The sequence below is a fragment of the Alosa pseudoharengus genome, unplaced genomic scaffold, assembly GCF_046254945.1.
Source record: "Alosa pseudoharengus isolate Yale_2024_CS ecotype anadromous, Long Island Sound unplaced genomic scaffold, YU_APseudo_1.1 YU_APseudo_1.1_scf_8, whole genome shotgun sequence".
NCBI lineage: Eukaryota > Metazoa > Chordata > Actinopteri > Clupeiformes > Clupeidae > Alosa > Alosa pseudoharengus.
The window spans coordinates 1,855,280-1,880,471 of record NW_027468870.1 but is presented as its reverse complement, the minus strand read 5'-3'; the positions used below and the strand labels follow the sequence as shown (position 1 = coordinate 1,880,471).

The 25,192-nt window shown below is 42.5% G+C and overlaps 1 long non-coding RNA gene across 2 annotated transcripts; it reads right to left on the bottom strand.

Annotated features, from left to right (window-relative positions):
- Nucleotides 1-6,242: 6,242 nt before the first annotated feature.
- On the bottom strand, nt 6,243-8,407 carry LOC143112106 (uncharacterized). 2 transcript variants are annotated; one of them, XR_012984677.1, is made up of 3 exons: nt 7,876-8,407; nt 7,499-7,598; nt 6,243-6,560 (listed from the first exon to the last, which is right to left on the bottom strand). It is a non-coding gene; the product is annotated as an uncharacterized LOC143112106 (long non-coding RNA). The 2 variants fall into 2 exon arrangements; XR_012984678.1 differs by having other exon boundaries at nt 7,503-7,598.
- Between the last annotated feature and the right edge of the window lie 16,785 nt (nt 8,408-25,192).

Sequence of the window (25,192 nt, the reverse complement as noted above, 5' to 3'; positions counted from 1 at the left end):
TTCAAAGTCTCTCAGGAGGCCTGTGGGTAGGAAGCTCTCAAGAGACTCTTCCTCCTCTGCCTCCTCCTCCTCTTCCTCCTCCTGTAAATGGATGGCTCGGATCACTGAATTGGGAATATAACCATCTAGGGCGATATGTCTAAAGAGGGAGAGGAAGTCCTGCTCACATCTCTTTGTCTGGATCAGTGCTTCATTGGGAACATCAGGCGTCTCATTGGGCTCCACGTCTGGGAGCGTTGGTTGAGTGTTCTTAGCTGTTCTGGCCACTTCACAAATTAACAAGGGAGAGAGAGAAAAAGAGGTGCTAAGATTTAAGGCAGTTAAGCATGTATCATTTTGGCATTTGTCATAATAATTATGTAATTCGCTAGTTATTTGAAGTGCAAAGTGTCATATCTAGAACAGAGTGGAGACGGAGAAGACCCGTTAGAACAGAGTGGAGAACACGTTAGAACAGAGTGGAGACGTTAGAACAGAGTGGAGAACACGTTAGAACAGAGTGGAGAAGACACGTTAGAACAGAGTGGACACGTTATAAGAGACAGGCGATGGAGACGACACAGAAAAGGTTGTGTTCTCTGTTCTGTTCTCTGTTCTGTTCTCTGTTCTGCTTGGGGGTCTCACCTGGTGCCCTCCATGCGGCTGAGCAGTAGGGCACGATGACGGACTTGCTAGTTTGTTCTTTCTGTTCCTCCAATATCCCCGCGGTTGTGGTCTGATCAGGGGTTGGTTCAGTCATGACCTTCTCCTTGGTCCGATTGAGATACTTCAGATAAACCTTTGGCACTAAGCCAATGTCATAATGCAAGGGTGATTTTGGAAGGAAGGGAATGGGTAGCTCAACTATGTCGTCCAGGGGAGCCTGCCCCAACACGCTCCTCAAATAGCTTGCTGGCAGAACATGTGTGGCTGAAATGATGCTGATACTGTCTGCAAAGGAAGCAAGGATGTCACCGCGCGCGTTTCCAAAGCACAGTTGTGTCACAGGCACTCCGAGCTGGACCTCGGCCACCAAGTCCCCTTCATGACTCCAGATCTCAATCTTACCGCTGCTGCCTGTCAGGGCGAGAATAGCCAGCGGGGGGCAGTAGTCAAGGCATGATATCCTCTCTGACCTTTTCCTCTCCCTCTCTGCGACTCTGTCCCCGTGAACAGAATAAAAGATCAAGTGTTGCTGTGGTGACACGGCACAAACTAACCCTTCCATCAGTGTGTAGTGGACTGGGGTGAAATCGCAGATTATCTGACCCTCTAAAGTCAGAACCACTTCGCACCGTTCCAATCTGACAGACCAGACGGTAAACAGGCAGTCGGTACCATAGCAACAGATCGAGGGCCTTTGTCCAGGGAGGCTACTCATCTGACTGATCGCTCCGTTGTGCGCTTTCTGGGCTTCGCAGAACACACCGAGAGGTGAGAGAAGCTGCAGCTTCCCGTTGCGATGTCCACTAAACACCAGGCAGTTTGGGCTCTCGTCGCCAGCTCCATCCTGTGAGCTCCAGAGCGTTACGGTCTCCAAACACAACACGCCGTCACTGCCGTCTCTCGCCGTGTTTATGACGCGTGTCACCGGACAGGGGCTGAGGGTGGTGTTCAGCACGAGGACCTCCACACTTCCGTCACACAAGTACAGCTCCTCCTGGCTGGGGGCGTAGGCGAAGCCGAGGGCTTTGTCGATGTGCAGGAAGGGCCACGAGAGAAACAGCAGTTCTCCAGTAACTGGGGAGAGGAATCGAATGATGCCGTCCAGCGTCACCGCGAGAATCCGACCTCTCCCACGGCAACACTCCACCCGTCTGAGCACACGCACAGTGCAGGCTGTGTCGTTGAAAGACCTGTAGATGCTGTTCAGACGCCACACATCCAAGATGGTGGCCGACTGGCACATGACGATGTTTTTGCTGAGAGGCCACATGCTCCGCACCCCTCCTGGCATGTTGATGTGCAGCTTGAGCAGGAGGTCCCCACTGCGCGTCCACTGTTTGATCCAACATCCTGTCGAGGCGGTTAGGATGCTGCCAGGCTCGGCCAGCAGCACCACGGAAGTGACGGCAGTGGCGTGAGCGCGGAACTGAAGGAACAAGCGGCGTATGTCACAGCTCCACACCTGCACGTAGCCGTCAGCGTCACCTGTGTACAGATACCTCTGCCGCCACTCCGGGACCACACAGCGTAGCGTGGCGTAGCTCTGACCCCGGAACTCAAAATTCTCGTTTTGACCAGTGTGCTCAAAGTTCTTTATGTTCCGGTCGCACAGGACGTAAATGGAGTTGGTCTGCCGCTGGGACACGAAGGCCGAGACCACGGTCTCCCGCTCAATGGAACACCGCGTCCAGTCCAGAATCCGCAGCAGGCTCAGCGGCGTCTGAGCAGACGTCCAGAAACCCCAGAATGCAATGAGGCCCATGCTGCCGGTCAACAGCTCGTTGGTCTCCAGACAGTAGTGCATGCAGAGCACGGAGGCCGGGCACTGCGTGTGGTACAGCACAACCATCTCCTGAGTGTTGTCTGTGAGGACGCGTAGGCGCAGGTCATTACAGTACCCCACCAGGACGTGCTGACTGGGCACAAACAGCATGCGCTCCATCTTATATCTGCCGTACATGGGGGTGGTAGAGTGGTGGCGAAGGTTGCCTTCCCCGTCGTCTAGCCACATGTGTATCTGTCAGGAGAAATGTTGCAGACAAACATAGACGTGAGAAAAGTATTAGTCATTTTCCATGCTAGTTTTAGTGTAACGGCACAAAAAAAGATTGAATTTGAGTTATTTCTCACCTGATGTCTGAACACAGTCTGACCCCATTGGAACCCCAGCACCACGTTGCCATGGTGACCAGTGTATGCCGTGATGCACTGGAGATGGTCACCTGGTGCACAGGGGCAGTGGAACTGGACGCTGGGGTGGACGTCCAGGTATATGGTGCTCTCTTCATCACCCTGGCTGTCATGGCTCTGCTGCTCCTTCTCCTGATGGTGGAATATCAAAACACACTGAGCCAGTTCCTCTTCATCTTAACACACTGAGCTAGTTCCTCTTCATCTTAACACACTGAGCTAGTTCCTCTTCATCTTAACACACTGAGCTAGTTCCTCTTCATCTTAACACACTGAGCTAGTTCCTCTTCATCTTAACACACTGAGCTAGTTCCTCTTCATCTTAACACACTGAGCTAGTTCCTCTTCATCTTCAAGATTTACATGATGGAATCAGTGATGGGCAGCAGTAGCTTTGCTACATTTCTCAGTCACTTGGTGGTAGCGTAGCTATTTTCTGAAGCAGATAGCTTTTCAGTAGTGTAGCTGTTTATTTGACCATGTAGTGCAGTAACTTTTACAGAAGCTACATTTTCCAGAGCATTTGTGAAGCTCACAGTAGTTTCCTTTAGCCACCCATACATGAATCATTTAGGCCATATTCTGTATTACTTGAAAGACAAACTACTTTTCCATGCCAGAGATGAAGCAATGAAATTGTGCTTTTAAAGATGTTGGTGGTCATCTATTGTGTGGTTTTATTGAGCAATATCTATAGACTGTCAACATTTGTTGTATTAGTTTTAACTTGTACATGGTAAAGATCAACTGAATGGGTAATTGTACTTTTAAATGTAGCACCAACATTTCAGCCAGGTGGAATGAAACTGGGATAATCAAGAGCTGAAGCTTATACAGGTGAGGATGTAAACATACTCACACATACACACGTACACACAGACATTGTGTATGCCTTTGCTACTCTACTTTGTGTTAAGAGTATATTAAAGTAAAACGTTAGCTTGCCGTTTATCCTGCAAAGAAATACCCACATCTAAATTGGGCCACATATGCACACTCTCAGCAAGCCCTACATTCTTTTAGCTATTACATGGAAAATTTTACCCCAAATTGATTTTAGATAGATAGATAGATAGATAGATAGATACTTTATTGATCCCCAGGGGAAATTCAAGACATTTTAGTTATATAAATAAATAAATATTTTAGTTATAGGCAACACATTTATAGACATGTGTAAATCAAGGTAACTAAATTACTGTAGCCTATCTGTTATGACAGATATATAGGCTATGAGGGTCCGTGTAACGCTTTGCAGTGCTTTGTTCTATTTGCTCCATCCATCTGATCCAAATAAAAAATGTGTTCAATAATCCAATTTTCTATTTTTTTAACTGGTCAGCAAATAGATAATTGCTGCTATTTTCTAAATGTGTTTGGAAACAAAAGTAAAATTCAGTTAATATTGGATTTTTGCCTTTTTTTTTTACCGTTTTTGTTGGGGTGAACCACAAGCGTAGGGGGGTGACCTGATACATATTGGCGCGCGGATCACATTTTATCAGCGGATGTAGAGATGGAGGGCTATCAAACACAGTTCAGCTTGCATCAAGGTAGGGTGACCAGACGTCCCGAAAAATTCGGGACAGTCCCGATATCCAAGCAGTTATCCCGAATCCTGCCCTAATTGTCCCGAAAATGATACTCAATCAGAATACTGAGTAGTTATTTTCTGATAATCATTAAAAACTGTCCGTAGAGAGGTTGAGTCGACTGCATGCAGCCCCCGACGGCAACTAAGTGTCTGGATGCAGCCCGGCTACTTTGTTTCTTTTTGACGTTCTATAATTAGGCGCGAAAATGCACGGATTTCGCGAAGCCGAGGACGTTGAATGTGCAGGCAGCGCAGCAGGCAGAGCCAGCGCGTGTCCAAAAAAAATACGTCGGAAGTTCGGCCTAATGTCCATGTCGTTTTAACATAATCTACTTAATCTAACAATTATTTTGTATTCTTACTTAATGACCCATCATTTTGGCAAGGCTTGTTATTAGCGTTAGGCTATTATCCTTATTCTGAAAGGTCTGATTAAATTTGCACTGTTACGCAGTCATTGTTTTTTTCCACAATGACATTTTGAGTTCATGATTTCTCTGTTGTATTTTGAGGCAGACTTGATGTTTGAATAAAAATGTGTTTTGGTACAGGTTTGAAAATTCGCTGTAGGCCTACCAATCATGTTCATGTTCATGTTCTGGGAGGCTTTGGACACCTACATGAGCATTACCATGGACTTGAGCCGTAGCCATGGGCGGACTGGCCATCTGGCATACCGGGCATTTTCCCGGTGGGCCGACGCACCTTTTGGGCCGACAGAATAGGATATAATTTAATTATTTTGGCCAACGATCGGCCCAAAGGAAGGACAATCAGCGGCCCATTGGTTACATTTCCATATTGACACTGGACTGATCCAATAACAGCTCACGTCAGGCCCCACCCCTTCCATTTTGGTTCAGAGCCAGAATTCTGTGAGCTCATCAAAAGGTAATCGAAGTTGCCTACACGAAATTGCGGCGGGTGCCGGTAGTGACAATTGTGCAAAATTAACACCAATGTAGAAGCTTCAAAAATACAATATTGCAAGTAAGCTAGCATATGTCAATGTCAGCAACATGTTGAAGTTCTTTGAGTTTGAACGAGGATGTAGCAAGCATACAGAGCAAGGGACAGTGAGCAGGTGGAGTGCGAGCCTAGTTGAGGCTATAGATGATAAGAACTCAGTGGTGGAACAGGTAGGCTGTGACATGCATGCCATGCTGACTATAATGATAACATAGTAAGGCCGTGCTGTGATTATAATAACAAATAGCGCAACTTAATTTTTCTAAATGAATGATTTGCAAACCCGGACAGCAAAATAGTGTCAAATCGACGTTAATTGTTGGTCAGACTGATCAGTTTCCGTCAGACGCCCAACATCGATGCCATGAGTGGTGGTTGGTCTCTCAAAGTAGAGAAGGGTTCTATCTTGGAAGTGTTATCATGGTAAAGAAGGGCTTAAATAGACTGACGGAAATGTACTGTAAAACCCGACAAGTTATTTGAACTCAAAAAAATTGGTGAAACCGATTACACAAAAAAATTTAAGTAATAGTAACTCGGTTTTGCTAAGTCAAAGAAACTTACCTTTTTTAATTAGTCTTCACTAGCAAATTTTGAGTGTGTTCAACAAGGTTTTTTTAAGTTAAAAAAACATCAACTACATGAGTTCACGGTAATTAATAAAATTAAGCTTAGATAGCTTAATTGGATTTATTTATGTCAGCCTGAAATATTTCATTTTGCTTCAACCAATTCTTTAAATTAAATTTAATTAAACTTAAAAGTTTTAATTTCCAGAAAGTTGAACAAACTTGTCCATTTTGATTAGTTTCAAAAAATTATTAAAAAGGTTGACAAAGGCCAGTGAAATTCTTCTTAATCTTTTATTTTCATGTAAACCATGGAAACAAATACAGGTTGGAGTTCAGAACAGGGCTGTAGTGGAGGCTAAATTCAAATAAACACAGTTTAGATCAAGGGCATAAAGACTAGATAGATAGATAGATAGATAGATAGATACTTTATGACAAATGCCTGACCAATGCTAGGAAATTCAACAATCATTTCAATCCAAAACAACAGGAGTCTTCTTTGGGAAGAGGGATGTATTTGCACTGTTCGTGCTGATCAGAATGAGTTCAACAGTAAGGTCCTCAATATCTGGGAACTCCGATTGAGAGACCTGAAGAAATGAACAAAGAACAATTGTGTGTTAATTGAATATCTAATAGGCATTACATGTCAAGTGATACCATGTCATATTAAGTTTAACATTTTATCTTCAAACTTTTCCAGGGCAGTTGCATTATTGAAATAATTACTTGAAATAATACTAAGTAACTTCCCTGGAGTTTCTTGGTGAAAAAACAAACAGAAAAACAAAAGCTTGAAATGTAACTCCAGCGTTATTCGACACATAGCCCTGTTGTTCGAGGTCACGGCTGTTCGTAAGAATAAAATTAAAATAATTTAAAAAATTGGTGCAACATAGACTGAGTAGTGGCCCAGCAGCTATTGATAACCTACCAGGGAATTTGGCTTTAGTTTCAGTTCAGTTCAAATGCCTTGTTAGGTCAGTTTAAAGGGGTGGTTCAGGATTTTGGACATAGGACCTCATTTCCAAGTTACCAAGTGTGATATTACATGAATACACAGGATTAGGTGTTATAATCCCTTGTGCCAAGATCCAAGATAACAACACAAGTTGGAGACCGTTTTCAACACGTTTCATCCAGTCCTTCTAGTTGCAGAGTTCGCAGGTGCTAGGCTGGCGCGAGTCAACAGTATGTGTAAGCCTGCCACTAAAAACAGTCTTACCCACTCCATAGTACACCGAGGCAAATAAATATAACGCCTGAATAGACGAGGACTGGATAAAACGTGTTAAAAACGGTCTCCACTGATAAATATCACACTTGCTAACTTGGAAATTAGGTCCTATGTCCAAAATCCTGAACCACCCATTTAAGCTGCTGGACCAGTATATTTGCTTTATGTTGTACTCAATTTTCTCATTGTTTTTCATTCTAATAGCATGCGTTGACCTCGAAACAACAGGCCATGGGTCGCTTAATGCCACAGTTACACTTTAACTGTCATGTCAATAGAAAACATACTTACTTACATCCCATGTCTTTAGAAAAGTGGCATCATCCTCATGGAGGTAGAAAGTAAGGCCACGGAGCGCCACAGCACGTCGGATATTTACATCTGAGGATCCCTGCATGAGAAAACATGGAGTCAAGCCAGTTAATAACTACAAAATGCAATTCAATAGGATTACCTTTCTTTGATAGTACAGCTTCTGAAACCAAAGCATTCTTTTTATCTTAAGTCCATGGAGGAGTTGTAATCTACAAGACCTCTGCTTTCAAAGGGGGTCAAGCACTTGAATATAAGTCAAAGTATGTGGAAACAGGGCCATTGTTAGTAGGCGGTGTGCAGAACCACACATGAAATGAATCTATTCCAAGTATTTGTACAAAAGAAATGCTTACCTGAGATTCCAACATGATTGCAGGCCACCACCGAACCAATAGGCTATGTCTGCGGGGAAGAACGTCTGATATGATCTCCTTCCTTCTCAATGCCAATGTTGTTTGCATCAACTTCTGAATCTGTGAATTGAAGGACGAATACACATTTGAACATACTGACAATCTCTATTAGGACAATTCACCATCTCATGATGTCGCTTTAAATGCCACTTTAAATGCATCCTTAAATGGCCGAGAACAGTTTGCACATTAAATGGTTGTTTTCACCTACACAGCTGACATGCGAATAATACACATTCTGACTGAGCATGAACTGTGTGTGACCGTGTCAAATGAATTTAGGCTACTGACTTAAATGTGCAGACAGTCAGTAACATGACAGTGGACTAACGTTAATGGAGGAAACATTGCTAACATGCTGTAAACGATAATGTTGCAGGACCTGTGCCCTGTTATCAAGCAGTGCACCACAAAGCTTGCACTTCCAAGCTATTGTGTTAAATAGTGCTAACGGGGGTTAATTAGTTCATATTTTTAGTACTCATGTAACCCACCCAAATATTTAAGTCAGAGTCCTTTGCCTATTTATTATAATTATATATGCATATGTCCATAGGTTAATGTATTATATTACTATTACTGTTTCCTTTTTCTCCTATTTTCCTCTCTTTTCTACCTGGCACGAGAGATACATTCTGTTCGCTATACTCACGTCACTTGTGGTATATAAGCTACTGCGCAGCCGTTGAAGTTAGTTCAACAAGAGTCAACACAGGGAGTAGGCAATAGCTCTGCTGTGCTTCGTACTGCTGTTCTTAAGATATATGATATTATTCTCCAATCTTCTCGCCAGGTAGGCATCTGAACTATTTTCCTTTCCTTTCTGTGTTTCTTAAGTTGGGTAAATCACAATGGAATAGGTTATTTGAGATAACTGGGAAAAACGGACGTTGGAGCTAACCGCTCAATGTTATCGTTATTATGCTAGCCTACCGTCTAGCTAACCACAACAGTGTTGTTATTTTATTTATGAGAAATGTCTGCAATACTTTTGTAAATAAGTTTAAGGGTAGTTTTATCATTTGTTTCAAGTTTTTCTTTTGTTTTGTTTTTGGTAGTGTAATGTTACAGTTCGTCTCTGAACATTTTGACAATGTTTAGTGTTTTCATCGTAATGAGTTCAACAAGAGTCAACACAGGGAGTAGGCAATAGCTCTGCTGTGCTTCGTACTGCTGTTCTTAAGATATATGATATTATTCTCCAATCTTCTCGCCAGGAATTGTGTCTGGGTAGCTAGATTGCTAAAGTGCCTAGTGCCCAACGACCGTCCTGTTTTTACAACTGTGCCTGTGGGGAAACCAACGGCTTGTGTCTGCGGCTCGAGCGTCTACCTCTCAACCGCCTGTACTGGAACGTCAGATATCACCAACAGCTTGTGTCAGCGGCTCGAGCTTCTACCTCTCAACCGCTTGTCCTGGACATCGCCAACGGTTTGAGTCTGTGGCTGCGACTCGAGCATCTACCTCTCAACCGCTTGTCCTAGAAGGCTCCAAAATCGAACTGTATTACACACAGGAACGCCTAGAACTTTGTTGAAAGACGGATCTACTCAGTGGCAGATCGCTGTTGAAATTCCAGCTGGTCAGCTGGACGAAATAATTCCATTCTCACATACACTGATTTAATTTAATTATATTCACATGTAGTTTATATAAGCTGTATATGTTTTGTTTTATATAATTTGTTTATTTATTTTAATGGCCATATTTATAAGTTATTTTATTTATTCTTATTAATCTATTCATTATTTACCTTATCTACCTGGATAAATTATATTTTAATATTACCTATATACATCTCTCTCTCTCTCTTAATAAATTCTATATTTTCTTACACCTTGAAACCAGATATATTATCCAATTTATTTGTTTATAATTCAATTAAATTGAAAGACCCTGTAAATTCCTCCCTCTCTGTAAAATCTACACAGGAAGGGTTACAGAAACTGGCGCCCGAACATAGGACTTATAGTAATATATTTGGTTTCACTGTTCTTTTCCCTTCTCATTGGTATATATATTTTTTTACTCTTTTCATCTCTTTTACAATCTTTATTAGCGTAGTAGCATTAATACTATGGATCTCTGTTTAGAGTATGGTTATGACCCCCTGCGTACTGTGCTACTCACAGGAGTTAAAACAGACATTACGCTTAGAGAAGTGGGGAAAGCATTTAAATTTCTTGATAGTGTTGAAAAGATTGACATGGTTAAGAATGTTTCTAATACTATCCTTTGTCAGTTTAGTTGTGACGTCACTCCAATGCTACTGGAGTCTGAGCATTCATCTGAAGGCGGTTGTTGCTGGAAGGTGGTTCAAATAGGCCAATACAGACCAGAACCGGTAAGTGGGAGCCAACCTGGTGAGGAGCTAGTGCCCCTTGTTCATGCACTCAGTGATATGACCGTCAGTTTTAGGGAACAGATTACCGAATTGGCCAACACCTATGGTGTCAATCCCTTAGTGTTAGGGCAAAGTGCAATAGGTCAAATTAAAGAGGTTTGTAACATGGGTCCCGCAACGTCTACGCCTGTTTCAGGTGCTAAACCTAGATCTCCTGATTTAGCTGTACACTTTAATTGTCCTGATGAACATGTAACTAGCTCTGCTCAGGCCACCGCTAGGGCTGACTCCTTGCTAACCATACCCATGCCTGCTGAAGCTCAACGTGTTATTGTTGAACACATTGTGAAACGTGATTCACTCACACGGGTTCCAACAGCGCGTGAGTTGCGTCCTTTTTCAGGGAATTATCCAAAACCTCCTAATGAGGTAGATTATCAGTTATGGCGTCTTCGTGTTACTCAGTTGCTTAATGATGCAAGTATTACTGAGGGGCAGCAGCGAAGGATTGTATTAGACAGTTTACTTCCACCTGCATTAACTGTAGCACTTAGGATCGGTCACAATGAAGTTCCTTCTGTTTATGTTCGAGAGCTGGACAATGCTTATGGTGATGTGAGCAAGGGTGATGAGCTATATATACAGTTCATAGAGACCCATCAAAACAGTGAGGAAAAACCATCAGACTATTTACGCCGACTCCAGAGTTTGCTTCATGAAGTCACTGAAAGAAATGGTGTAGCGAAGCAGGATGCGGATTGTCAGTTGTTAAAGCAGTTCTTACGGGGTTGTTGGGATGATCAGTTGATAGCCGCTCTACGACTGAGAGAATACAGTGATGAGTCTGCCTATGGGCCACCACCGTTCTCTGACCTCCTGTTTAAAATTAGAACTTATGAGGGTGAGACGCAGCAAAAAGAGTTACGGAGAAAGAGGCACCTGGGTAATAGTGTAGTTAGAGTGCATACAAAAACACAGTTAGCAAGTGAGCCTGTTCCGGCTGAAGGTCATAGTTTTGGTGTCTTCAATGTACCCATGCAGGAACAACTAGAAGCTAAAATAAGGCAGTTGGAGGTTGAGCTGCAGAAAGTGTCTTCTACTGGTAACAAACCTTCAAAGAGGGATAATCCTAGGCAGAGTTCTGGATTTGTGGGCCAGAGGGCCGTAGTTAACTCTCCTAGTGCATCTGCTGCCAAACAGACTAAATTAAAGAGGTTCTGTTATAACTGTGGTGAGGAATCACACCTCCTGTCTGCTTGTTCTAACCCAACAAACGCTATTCTAGTACAAACGAGACTGTGTGAGCGGTACCATGCTAACCAGGGCCTGCAGCAGTTGACCTCACAGTCGGGTGAGGCTTTAAACTTATAGGTGCTCCTGCTATGGAACGAGTAGGAGCCAAAACTCACTTAAGTTCCAGCTTGTCTAATAAGTGCGTTAATCAGTTACATCCAAAGAGAGAATACTTTTCTGAGATTCCAGATGGCTTAGTAGGAGAGTCTTGTAATGGAGTTGCTTGGTTGGATGGAGTTAAGTGTCAGTGTTTAATGGACACAGGATCACAAGTGAGCATTGTATCTCAATCTTTTTATTCTTTACAGCTTTCACACAGAGAACTACTTCCTCTTCATAATCTGCTTCATATTGAAGGGGCTGCAGGGCAAAAGGTTCCATACTTAGGTTATATTGAGGTGGAAGTGCAGTTTCCTCAGAATGCCTGTGGGACTGGCCGTCGATTCAGCACTTTGATGTTAGTGAGCCCCGACCAGCCATACAATCTCGAAGTTCCCCTACTGGTCGGGACTAATATTTTGCGTCAATTAGTACAAGATTGCAAAAAGAAAGGAGGACCACAGTTCTTAAATACCATGTCGATCCACTCCAGTTGGGCTGTGGTTTATTCAGAGTATTGTCAGAAATTTAAGCCAGACACCGAAGGTAAAGCTATGCGTGTAACTTTTAGTGGCAAGGTGTCTGTGTGTCTCAGACCTGGTGAGCTGCAGGTTTTAAAAGGCATGTGTCGTATGAAACAGAGTTGTGATAGTTCTCCAGTCCTCTTGAGTGGTGTGGAGGGGGTCTCTGCTCCAGGTGGATTGGTGGTGTATAATGAGTTGATGCAGATGAAAGACAGGTCTTCTAATGCTTTGAAGGTTACAGTTAAGAATATGTCTCAGCATGACATCACCCTGCCTCCAAAGTGTGTTATTGCTGAATGTTATTTGATTGACTGGGCAGTCCCTATTTCTTCTCCTACACACACTGGTTCCCCTCACAAGGCTCATTCGTTTCTAGTTTCCTCAAATGACACTAACAGCCAGCCTGAGTCGTTTGAACTTGACTTTGGTGATAGTCCTGTAGATACAGAATTCAAAGATCGTATTACAAAAAGAATATTTGAGGAAGTTCCTAATGCATTTTCCAAGCATGATCTTGATATTGGAAATATTCCAGGCGTCGCACATCGAATTGAGTTAGAGCCTCATGTTCCATTTAAGGAAAGAACAAGGAGAGTTTCACCTGCAGATTTCAATGATCTAAGAAGTCACTTGCATGATTTATTGGCAGCTGGTGTAATAGAAGAGTCAATTAGCCCTTATGCTTCTCCAGTGGTGTTAGTTAGAAAGAAGAATGGGGACCTTAGGATGGTGGTTGATTATCGCAAACTTAACAGCCTGACAAGTAAAGATGCATATCCATTGCCGCGCATTGAAGAGACATTTGCATTGCTGTCTGGGTCAAAGTGGTTTAGTGTCCTCGATTTGAAGAGTGGTTATTATCAGCTAGATGTGGAGCCTTCTGATAGGCCTAAAACGGCATTTACCACCCCGTTTGGTAACTGGCAGTTCAGGAAGCTTCCTCAGGGCTTAACTAATGCACCTGCAACGTTTCAGCGGACCATGGAGAAAGTGATGGAGGGGATAAACCTTCAGGAGGTGATAGCTTTTCTTGATGACCTCATAATATTTTCGCCCACTTTAGAGCAGCACGAAGAGAGGCTTATGAAAGTCCTTAAGCGCATCTCAGAGTTTGGTCTTAAGCTCTCCCCTTCTAAATGTAAGTTTTTTCAACCCTCCGTCAAATATTTAGGTCATGTCATCTCGGCCCAAGGTATTCAGCCAGATCCCGATAAAATTTCTGCCATTAGAGAGTGGCCACGTCCCCAAACTGTTCATGAACTAAGGTCTTTCTTAGGCTTTTCTGGTTATTATAGGCGTTTTGTCTATAATTATTCACGTGTGGTTAAACCCTTGAATGATTTGTTGAAGGGGGAATTTTCCACCAGGCATAAGCATTCTAAACATAGTAACCGTTCCAGGTCACCACTGTTGGGTGATCGGTGGACTGATAAATGCCAGGATGCTTTTGAGGTCATCATTGATAAACTCACGTCAGCCCCAATACTAGGTTTTGCTAACTGGCAGCTTCCTTATGTGCTCCACACTGATGCCAGCACAACAGGTTTGGGTGCAGTATTATATCAGGTGCAAGAGGGTCAGACACGAGTAGTTGCATATGCGAGCCGTGGGCTTTCCAAGAGCGAGCAGAATTACCCAGCTCATAAATTGGAATTTCTTGCACTTAAATGGGCTATAACGGATAAATTTCATGATTACATTTACGGTGCAAAATTTAAAGTTTTGACTGATAATAACCCCCTAACGTATGTATTAACTAGTGCAAAATTGGATGCCACAAGTCATAGATGGCTCGCTTCTCTGTCCCTTTATGATTTTGATATTCATTATAAGTCTGGTTTGCGCAACACTGATGCTGATGGTCTCTCTCGTCGTCCCCACTCTGCCTATCCAGATGATGATGAGTCTCAGGAGCAGGATAGAAAAATAGCCCAGCTGCTGGAACGCATTACTTTAGCTCCAGAAGAATTTCAGTTCCTTAGTGGCCATGCCATGAGTGCTTTGTGTTTGCGCTACGGTGTTCAGGTCCTTGCTGTGTCTGAGGGGGAAGAAGGTGAAGATGATTCGTTGGTAGACAATGTTGTCCCGGCGGTAGAGACCCTCCTCTGCAATGACAGTGCCATTCCTCAGGAGTTGGAATTTCCTGTGCCATGGCCAGGCCAGCCAGCCCTCCCTGGGTTGTCTGTCGAGGACTGGTGGCGTTTGCAAAGGGAGGATCAGAGTCTGTGTCGTATCATGGATATTCTGGCCAATGATGTTCAAGATGTGGATAGGTCAAAAGAACAGGGTGAGGTGTTGTTACTCTTGCGTGAGAGGTCCAAGTTATGTTTACTAGATGGTGTTCTGTATCGTAAAGTTCTTAATATCCAAGGTGAGGTGTTCTACCAGCTTGTCATACCTCAGAGCCAGAGAGGACGGGCTTTTCATGGTGTTCATGATGAAGTGGGTCATATGGGCATGGAGAGAACTATAGAGTTGGCTAGAGCTAGGTTTTATTGGCCTAAAATGATGCGGTACATTGAGTCTAAATGTAGAGTGTGTGAAAGGTGCTTGAGGCGAAAGAGCAGGGCACAGAAAGCAGCAGAACTGGTCAACATAAAGGTTAGTGGGCCTTTGGAGCTCGTTTGCATGGATTTTCTGTCATTAGAGCCTGACTCGAGGGATACTAGGAACATACTGGTCATAACGGATCATTTTACTAAGTATGCTCAGGCCTATCCAACCAGAGATCAGACAGCAAAAACAGTGGCCATGGTGTTATGGGAAAATTTTATCAGTCATTACGGGTTTCCTCGTCGGTTGCACAGCGATCAAGGGGCTAGTTTCGAGGCTGAAGTCGTGGCAGAGTTGTGTAAGTTCTCAGGCATAAATAAATCCCGCACCACCCCGTACCATCCCCGGGGCAACCCGGTAGAGAGGTTTAATCGGACTTTGCTTGATCTTCTAGGCACATTGGAGGAGAAAAAGAAAGAAGAATGGAGAAAGTATGTTAGACCACTAGTGCATGCTTATAACTGTACTAAGAATGATGCCACTGGGGAGGCTCCTTTTCTTCTTATGTTTGGTCGGCAGCCTAGGCTTCCAATTGATCTTTGTTTTGGCATTAGCCCTCGGGGCCATGACTCAAAAACACATTCCAATTATGTACGAGAATTGAAGGGTAGGCTCAAACACGCATACAATTTGGCTTCAAGAAATGCAGAGAAGCGCCAGCTCTTGAACAAGACACATTGGGATGCTAAAATTACTGCTTTGCCTTTAGAAGTCGGGGATAGAGTCCTTGTGCGTAACCTCAATCTCAGAAGGAAGCACAAAATTTCTGATAGGTGGGAATCAGACATTTATATTGTGGTTAAACAGCCAGACATGAGTATTCCTGTTTATGTTGTCACACCTGAGGGTGGAGATGGTAGAGAGAGGGTTTTACATCGCGATATGCTGCTGCCCTGTGGGTTTTTGCCTTTTAATACAGATGGCCCTGAGGAGGCTATTCTGGAGCAAAATCCTCCTGCTGCTGCTGTGGGTATGGTTGGTGAGGATGAAGTCTCTTTGGAGTGTTCGCTGGAGGTGAATACTGACAATGAAGCTCATGATGTGAGTTGTGTATCTTCCGAATTATCAACAAATTCAACTCTGTCCCCTGAGTGCGAGACCCCGTCACAAACCTCTCTGAACCCGGATGCACCCGAATTTTCATCGGGGCAATTCCAAATGGCTGACTGTGAGCCTATGTTTAGTCCAGTTTTACCACAGGGTAGGCCGCAGCGAAGACGAGTGCCCCCATCTTATCTAAGCGACTACCAGGTTGGCTCCCACGCTGGATGTAAACAACATTCTGTGAGCACTCAGTCTCATGATATAGGTTTAGTATATGACTTTCTTGTTTCACTACAGAGCCAAATCTCAGGATTATTGCAATCCCTTTTGAATTGAAATGACGAGGACGTCATATTTTAAGTGGGGGGAGGATGTAACCCACCCAAATATTTAAGTCAGAGTCCTTTGCCTATTTATTATAATTATATATGCATATGTCCATAGGTTAATGTATTATATTACTATTACTGTTTCCTTTTTCTCCTATTTTCCTCTCTTTTCTACCTGGCACGAGAGATACATTCTGTTCGCTATACTCACGTCACTTGTGGTATATAAGCTACTGCGCAGCCGTTGAAGTTAGTTCAACAAGAGTCAACACAGGGAGTAGGCAATAGCTCTGCTGTGCTTCGTACTGCTGTTCTTAAGATATATGATATTATTCTCCAATCTTCTCGCCAGGTAGGCATCTGAACTATTTTCCTTTCCTTTCTGTGTTTCTTAAGTTGGGTAAATCACAATGGAATAGGTTATTTGAGATAACTGGGAAAAACGGACGTTGGAGCTAACCGCTCAATGTTATCGTTATTATGCTAGCCTACCGTCTAGCTAACCACAACAGTGTTGTTATTTTATTTATGAGAAATGTCTGCAATACTTTTGTAAATAAGTTTAAGGGTAGTTTTATCATTTGTTTCAAGTTTTTCTTTTGTTTTGTTTTTGGTAGTGTAATGTTACAGTTCGTCTCTGAACATTTTGACAATGTTTAGTGTTTTCATCGTAATGAGTTCAACAAGAGTCAACACAGGGAGTAGGCAATAGCTCTGCTGTGCTTCGTACTGCTGTTCTTAAGATATATGATATTATTCTCCAATCTTCTCGCCAGGAATTGTGTCTGGGTAGCTAGATTGCTAAAGTGCCTAGTGCCCAACGACCGTCCTGTTTTTACAACTGTGCCTGTGGGGAAACCAACGGCTTGTGTCTGCGGCTCGAGCGTCTACCTCTCAACCGCCTGTACTGGAACGTCAGATATCACCAACAGCTTGTGTCAGCGGCTCGAGCTTCTACCTCTCAACCGCTTGTCCTGGACATCGCCAACGGTTTGAGTCTGTGGCTGCGACTCGAGCATCTACCTCTCAACCGCTTGTCCTAGAAGGCTCCAAAATCGAACTGTATTACACACAGGAACGCCTAGAACTTTGTTGAAAGACGGATCTACTCAGTGGCAGATCGCTGTTGAAATTCCAGCTGGTCAGCTGGACGAAATAATTCCATTCTCACATACACTGATTTAATTTAATTATATTCACATGTAGTTTATATAAGCTGTATATGTTTTGTTTTATATAATTTGTTTATTTATTTTAATGGCCATATTTATAAGTTATTTTATTTATTCTTATTAATCTATTCATTATTTACCTTATCTACCTGGATAAATTATATTTTAATATTACCTATATACATCTCTCTCTCTCTCTTAATAAATTCTATATTTTCTTACACCTTGAAACCAGATATATTATCCAATTTATTTGTTTATAATTCAATTAAATTGAAAGACCCTGTAAATTCCTCCCTCTCTGTAAAATCTACACAGGAAGGGTTACACTCACATTGGCAAATTGAGTTAGATCGCTGGCTGATCCAGCAAGTGCTGGCATACAGCAGCCAAATTCTTAGCCGCTAGTGCTAGCTAGTTCTAACTGGATAAAGTTACGTCACGTAGCCTAAGACAATATTTTCAAACATTCAGGTTTTTAAACAATATGATAAAGGACGTGCTTTAGGGTCAACATGCACCTCACTTTTCCACTTACGTTTAATTGCGGTTTTTCTCTCTTCTCGTCGTCTCCTCTCTCGTTGTCTATTTTCACTGCTCTTGTTCTCGTCTCTTGTCATCTGGTGGTCGACCGTTGCCGGCGTCGCTTGTCACTCGGCGTTGGCTAGTTGGTGCTGTACACAAGGTCCACGTATGGCAGAAGATCCGCCTACAAATTTGCTACAATTTGCGTGGGGAAGTTTCCCACGCTTTCTATTTTTTCAAATGACTTAAAGCGGACGAGTGCTGTCAACTTAAAAGTTCAAATTTGTTCAAGTAACACAGACGATTAGAGTACTATTAACTTTTTTTCATTTTTGAGTGTTTACAAATCAAAAACATTGTTTTACTTGTACTGTTCGGTTTTACAGTGGGTTGCAAAACGTCACGTCATGCACAAGCCAACTAAGCTACAGTATAACCTATACGATAGGCTACTGGAAGATACTACAGATAATTAGCTCATGTAGCTGTACTGTTCCAAAATGTACCAGCAATGTAGGTAGGTAGTATAGCCTACAGGAATACAATATTTCCAGCAGCAGCCCTGTTTGTGTTTCAGTTGTCCTACAGTGATAACTGGTATAAATTACATTAATGTCTTAAGACAATCTGGGTAATTTAACTCTTTACAGGCTTCAGTAGGCCTAATTTTTGGTGCTGCTGTCAATTGTAGCCTACTTGAATATGGAGATCATGCCTACCTGTGATCAGTCAGAGAGATAACCAATGAGGCCTACATCACTTTCAGTGCTCCATGACAGTTGAAAATGTATGCATATTTAAGGGTAATGCAAAGATTTTGTATAAATTAGGTGTGCCTGACCGATTTGACAAATATGCCAGGGCCGATTTTTGGTCCCAGTCCGCCCCTGGCCGTAGCCTATAGCAATGTAGGCTATTTGCTGTTGAAATTAATAAATGGATAAACTGATAAATTAGGCATACTCACTGTTGTGTCTTCGTTTAGCCTAATGATAGTCTAGCGTAAAGTGTTAAATAAGCAAAAATGTCCCATGTCAAACAGTGCTTGGGGTAGCCTGTATAGCTTAGACTGGCGTCTGCTTTGGGGAATTATCTGCAGGGGTGAAAGTAAGCCGGTACTGGCCGGTACGGAGTACCACTAAAATATTTGGAGAGGGTACGCCGTACCGGAAAGAAAACTATACTGTCTCTGAAAAATATAGCACTTTCAGCATGACAACACAACTGCTAACGTAGAATTAGCAGATGCAACACGTTTCCCCAAAAATATATTTAAAGCAACACCAAAGAACTTTCCCTCTGTTGCACGCATGCTATTTGTTTATCCAGCACCGGCTTTGCAAATAACGATGTCCACAGACAAGGTAGAATATGTTGCACGATTTATAAAAAAAAGTAGCCTACGATGTATTGCGACATCAGATGCAAGTCAAATTTGTAGTTTCTTATGTCTCATTCCATTGAACTACAGATCCGCTACCCGATCTGGGAAACTTATATAGTGCGGTTATAGCCGATAGAGGGCCGCGAAGCAAATGCAGAAGTGCCGTTCACCCTGTTACAAGTTGATGAACGACTGAAACGATTTTGGAAACATTATTTTAAGGTATAAAAAACTCTTTGGTGTTGCTTTAATATACATCGTTCTGAACTGTATCTGAATTGTGTCTAAACCTCCCGTGCAGCTGGAAAGACAACGAGCAAGCTGTAGCGCGCGTAGCCTAATTGCGCCAACGTGCACTGCATGGTATCCAAAGTGTTTTAGCAGACGGACGTTTCTTGGAAAGTCTCCCAAATAAAAAAAAACATAACAGGCTAAAGAAAAATACGTTGTTGTTTCAATAGCGAATTCTGGTTTTATGTGTGCAGTGTTTTGCTGGAGAGACAAGAGACAGACATCGCGTGTACGGCTTAACCAGATCTTGCGCAGCAATAATGAAAGTGTTTTAGCGGACAGAAGTATGTTGCAGTCTCCCAAATAAAAAGGCATGACTCAAAGAAACGTGTTTCATGATATACAGTAGCCTGTATAAAAAAAACGATTGGAAGTGGGAGCGAGCAGAGTAACTAGGCTAAATAAATAAATAAATGTTGAAATTATTAGAAATTTTATTCATAATCAAAAACAGATACAGGTGGGTTAAAGAGTGATACTAGAGTGATAAGAAGTCCTAGTGAATGCTTCATAAGTAGACTATAATACATTAAATAAACAAATAAATAAATAATAAATAATTAGGCTAAGTGAAATTTTCGCATATCAAAATATGCAACAATAACCCATTTACTGTGCCGTCCTAAAGAATGGATAACGGATTTTTAAGCCTATTTTTATATTTTTTCTGCAAATAGCACTGCAAAGCGTTACACGGACCTATGAGTTATGTTGGCAAGGTCATTTGCATGAAGCTGGTTCACTTTATTGGTTTATGTTAATTTGTTTGCGAATTACAAAGAAGTTACTTTTGTGAAATGTATGAAACTTAGCTTGCTACAGTGTGGTTTGTCTTGAGGGAGCTTTTTGGGTAAGCTTAATTTAATATAGAGTAACTGGTAGCTTAGCTCACTACATTTTCTAAGTAGCTTGCCCATCACTGGTTGGAGTACATTGGTTCCAACAGAATTGACCTCAAATGGTTTCACTGAGAAGTAAAGCACTCTCTCCAGAAGAGACGAGAACACAGTAGGTTACAGTCAGCGGAGCAGCGGCCTCAAGTCGTTGAACAAAAAGTAATCATTAATCAATAGCCTACCTGTATTGTTTTTGCCAGTCGTGACGCAAAGTCTCTCCATTTGGCTACCAGCCGCACATTTAAAGACATTTTGTTCTCACACCAACCCTAGGCATTTTTACATAGCGGATTTTAATGGACTTATTCAAGGAAAGACAAAGTTTGACAGCTCGCTAAAATTGGCGATGTCCCGGCATTTCCACGTCATAAAGATATGGAACATAGATCTATGATATGGAATCACATGAACATTGTCGCTTTCGAACTAGAAATCGATAAAGTAGTTGTCATCTGTGTCTGCATTTATAAATCAATAGACAGCTGTGCGGCCGATGGACACAAAGAGAGAGAGAGACAGAAAGAGAGAGAGAGAGACGCAGGCCTACTCTATGCATAGGCCTAGCCTACGGGCTACCGCCCAATATCATTCGGGCTCTTTGTTGGACCGACTGACAGTAGTCTAAATGACCACATTGCTACAGTAGAAGTGTCAATGTGAGTGTGTTTATAAGGGACACTTAAAAGCAACAGAGCAGCGGGAAGCAGGAAGAGAATATCCTACAGTAGTCTATCAATCAAGGCCCCTCGGTTTCACTGGTGCAATGATGTCTTGGGCTGTGTTGGCCAAATGAATTAATCATGCTGTCAAATAACAGTTTACTCCCATAAAGACACCGTTGTCACTGGATGTTTTTTCCATCCAAAATACTATCTGTTAACATACTGTCAAATACTGTGTGAAATGCCCAATGGTGTCATCCAAAATGAGCAAATGCTTCCATCTCTGTAGCACTGAGGGGCTAAAATAAGAGGGAGGGAGAGAGAGGAAGATATAGAGAGATGTTTGTGTGAGAAAGAGATGGAGAGAGAGAGAGGGAGGGAGAGGAAGATATAGAGAGATGTTTGTGTGAGAAAGAGATGGAGAGAGAGAGAGGGAGGGAGAGGAAGATATAGAGAGATGTTTGTGTGAGAGAGATGGAGAGAGATATAGAGAAATGTTTGTGTGAGAAAGAGATGGAGATGTTTGTGTAAGAAAGAGATGGAGGGAGGGAGAGATATAGAGATGTTTGTGTGAGAAAGAGATGGAGAGAGAAAGAGGGAGGGAGAGAGAGGAAGAGAGGTGGTGAAGAGTAGGGAGGCGACTGAGTGACTTGCCCTAGCTGACCGTGCTGTGAAACACAGCTGTGGAATTCTACCAGAGCTTCTACATGAAAATGACCAGATTCTGACTCCAATTTATTGTTTATCCTTAATGAGGAGGATGGAGACTTGGACAGGTACACTGACAGGCTTATACAATTGCTGTTTAACGGTACGTCTGAATATCTTCTCTCAGTATTCATCATTGTTATTCAAATGTCAAATAGGCCTTTAGCAGCTCATACTGTTTTAATGGAACAGGCTTGTTATGGGTTATGACATACGGATTATGGGTTATGACTGTGCCTGGTAGACATAGGCCTGTTTTAAATGTAGGCTATGATTCTAAATTCTGGATGTTTATACAGAGGATTTTTCTAATCATTTTTCCAATCACTGACAGCACAATGCATCTAGTATAGTTGAAGCCACAGCAAAGCACAACACTGCTCAGTCCAGACAAACCCAGTATTCATGTTTACATCTCAAGAGGATGGTGTAGACAATCTACTGCTCTGTTTAAAGAGGTTTCCAGCTCACTGCTCTTGGCTTGGTGCACGTAGTGCCATCACTCAGTCTGACTGACGTAATATAGACATTTAGATAGCGTGCTAACAAGATAGCATGCTAACTTTCAGACTTCAGAGACTCCTCATCTCAGACACTACAAGGCAAATTAGCATGAAACATGATAATGAATCAAAATAACTGTACAGATAGATAGAGATAGATAGATACTGTATTGATCCCCAAGGGAAAATTCAAGAAATGATACAAAATGATTAGGATATGATATGATGGGATGGAAATTAATGGGAAGTCAAATGAGTCGTCTGGTCCACAGGCACCCTGTAGAGGGCACGATAGCCCACCTCTGCCAGAGACCGCTCCGGAGCGGCCTCCGCTGCCCCTGCTCTACACAGAGTTCCAGTTCTACAAGCGGCGGTAAGGCCCAGGGCGAGACTACGAGCAACCTGGGGAGTAGCCGCTGATCTCCAAAAGAATGCTTTACTACTGTGTTGCTTCTGAACATAGACTGTATATATATACAGTCTATGCTTCTGAAGTGACATATTGTTTTGAGATCAGCGGTACTCCCCAAGTTGATTAAGCCAGAACCCTGGCGTTGTAGTTAAGCCCTCTGCTTTAAGATAGATCACTATCATGCGTTGTAGTTAAGCCCTCTGCTTTAAGATAGATCACTATCATGCGTTGTAGTTTAACCCTCTGCTTTAAGATAGATCACTATCATGCATTGTAGTTTAACCCTCTGCTTTAAGACAGATCACTATCATGCGTTGTAGTTTAACCCTCTGCTTTAAGACAGATCACTATCATGCGTTGTAGTTTAACCCTCTGCTTCAAGACAGATCACTATCATGCGTTGTAGTTTAACCCTCTGCTTCAAGACAGATCACTATCATGCTCCTGTTTTCAGTGTGTTGCGCACACCAACACATAGAGCTGTTGATGTGTGTTTCTCCTCTGAGGAAAAAGACTGAATGTACCACACTCATACAGTAGCCATTAGCACATGTGTACCACACTCATACAGTAGCCATTAGCACTATTAGCACATGTGTACCACACTCATACAGTAGACATTAGCACCATTAGCACATGTGTACCACACTCATACAGTAGCCATTAGCACATGTGTACCACACATACAGTAGACATTAGCACATGTGTACCACACTCATACAGTAGACATTAGCACATGTGTACCACACTCATACAGTAGCCATTAGCACATGTGTACCACACTCATACAGTAGCCATTAGCACCATTAGCACATGTGTACCACACTCATACAGTAGCCATTAGCACATGTGTACCACACTCATACAGTAGCCATTAGCACCATTAGCACATGTGTACCACACTCATACAGTAGCCATTAGCACATGTGTACCACACTCATACAGTAGACATTAGCACCATTAGCACATGTGTACCACACTCATACAGTAGCCATTACCACACGTGTACCACACTCATACAGTAGCCATTAGCACATGTGTACCACACTCATACAGTAGCCATTACCACACGTGTACCACACTCATACAGTAGCCATTAGCACATGTGTACCACACTCATACAGTAGCCATTAGCACATGTGTACCACACTCATACAGTAGCCATTAGCACCATTAGCTCATGTGTACCATACTCATACAGTAGCCATTAGCACATGTGTACCACACTCATACAGTAGCCATTAGCACATGTGTACCACACTCATACAGTAGCCATTAGTACCATTAGCACATGTGTACCAAAGATTGTTAAGGCGGAGCAAGATACTTCGTAGTAGTTCATGTCTATGGGCGCGAAATGGGGATCGAATCCTGTCTGCATAAAGAGGCGTGTCGATGACGTATTGACGAGCTTAAGTTGCAACCGGCCAACAGCAGCGGCATAAATGACCGGAGCACACCTGATATAAGGTTGATTTTCTCCAGACTGGATTGCTCAAAAATGCTAAAAATGTACCTGAAATGTTCAGAAGGGTTTGAGGATCATGAAAATGTGCCCGAAATTCACATTCCTAACTCTATAGAACCAAGACCTTATGTGGTGAAATTCTGAGCTATGCCCATAGACTTCAATGGAGCAGTCGCTGCCTCTGCTCTGCATAAAGGGGGATTTTGACCCCCCCCCCTCGTGCAATCCGGGTTCCCGGAAGTGGCTCCTGATGAAATATCTTGCTCCGCCTTAACAATCTTTGTGTGTACCACACTCATACAGTAACCATTAGCACATGTGTACCACACTCATACAGTAGCCATCAGCACCATTAGCACATGTGTACCACACTCATACAGTAGCCATTAGCACATGTGTACCACACTCATACAGTAGCCATTAGCACATGTGTACCACATTCATACAGTAGCCATTAGCACCATTAGCACATGTGTACCACACTCATACAGTAGCCATTAGCACCATTAGCACATGTGTACCACACTCATACAGTAGCCATTACCACACGTGTACCACACTCATACAGTAGCCATTAGCACATGTGTACCACACTCATACAGTAGCCATTACCACACGTGTACCACACTCATACAGTAGCCACCCAGATAGCAAGCAAGGTGGGGTAACGTTGTTTTGACGTTGGCACGGAGAAAATCGTCGTGCGTCACAATAGGCCTACAAAAATCCGTTTATTGCAAAACGTTGGCTTATAACCAATTGCCAACATTTTGTTTTTATTTTCCATTGCTAGTCCATACCGTGAAAATGAATGAACATTATACTTTTATTATCATGAGCAATGACTTGTTCTCCAGTAGCCTACAAGCCTATATGGAAATGATTGCTTCCGCAATTGCGCATCATGCCTAACAGCTGTTCTAAAACCAGTGGCCTCTCGGGGCTTGTTGCTTAATTCAAGACAGGCAGGCAATATGTTATAAATGTTAATATTATTTATAATATTTATTGACAATAACAAAAATAACAAAGAAATAAATTAATAAAAAA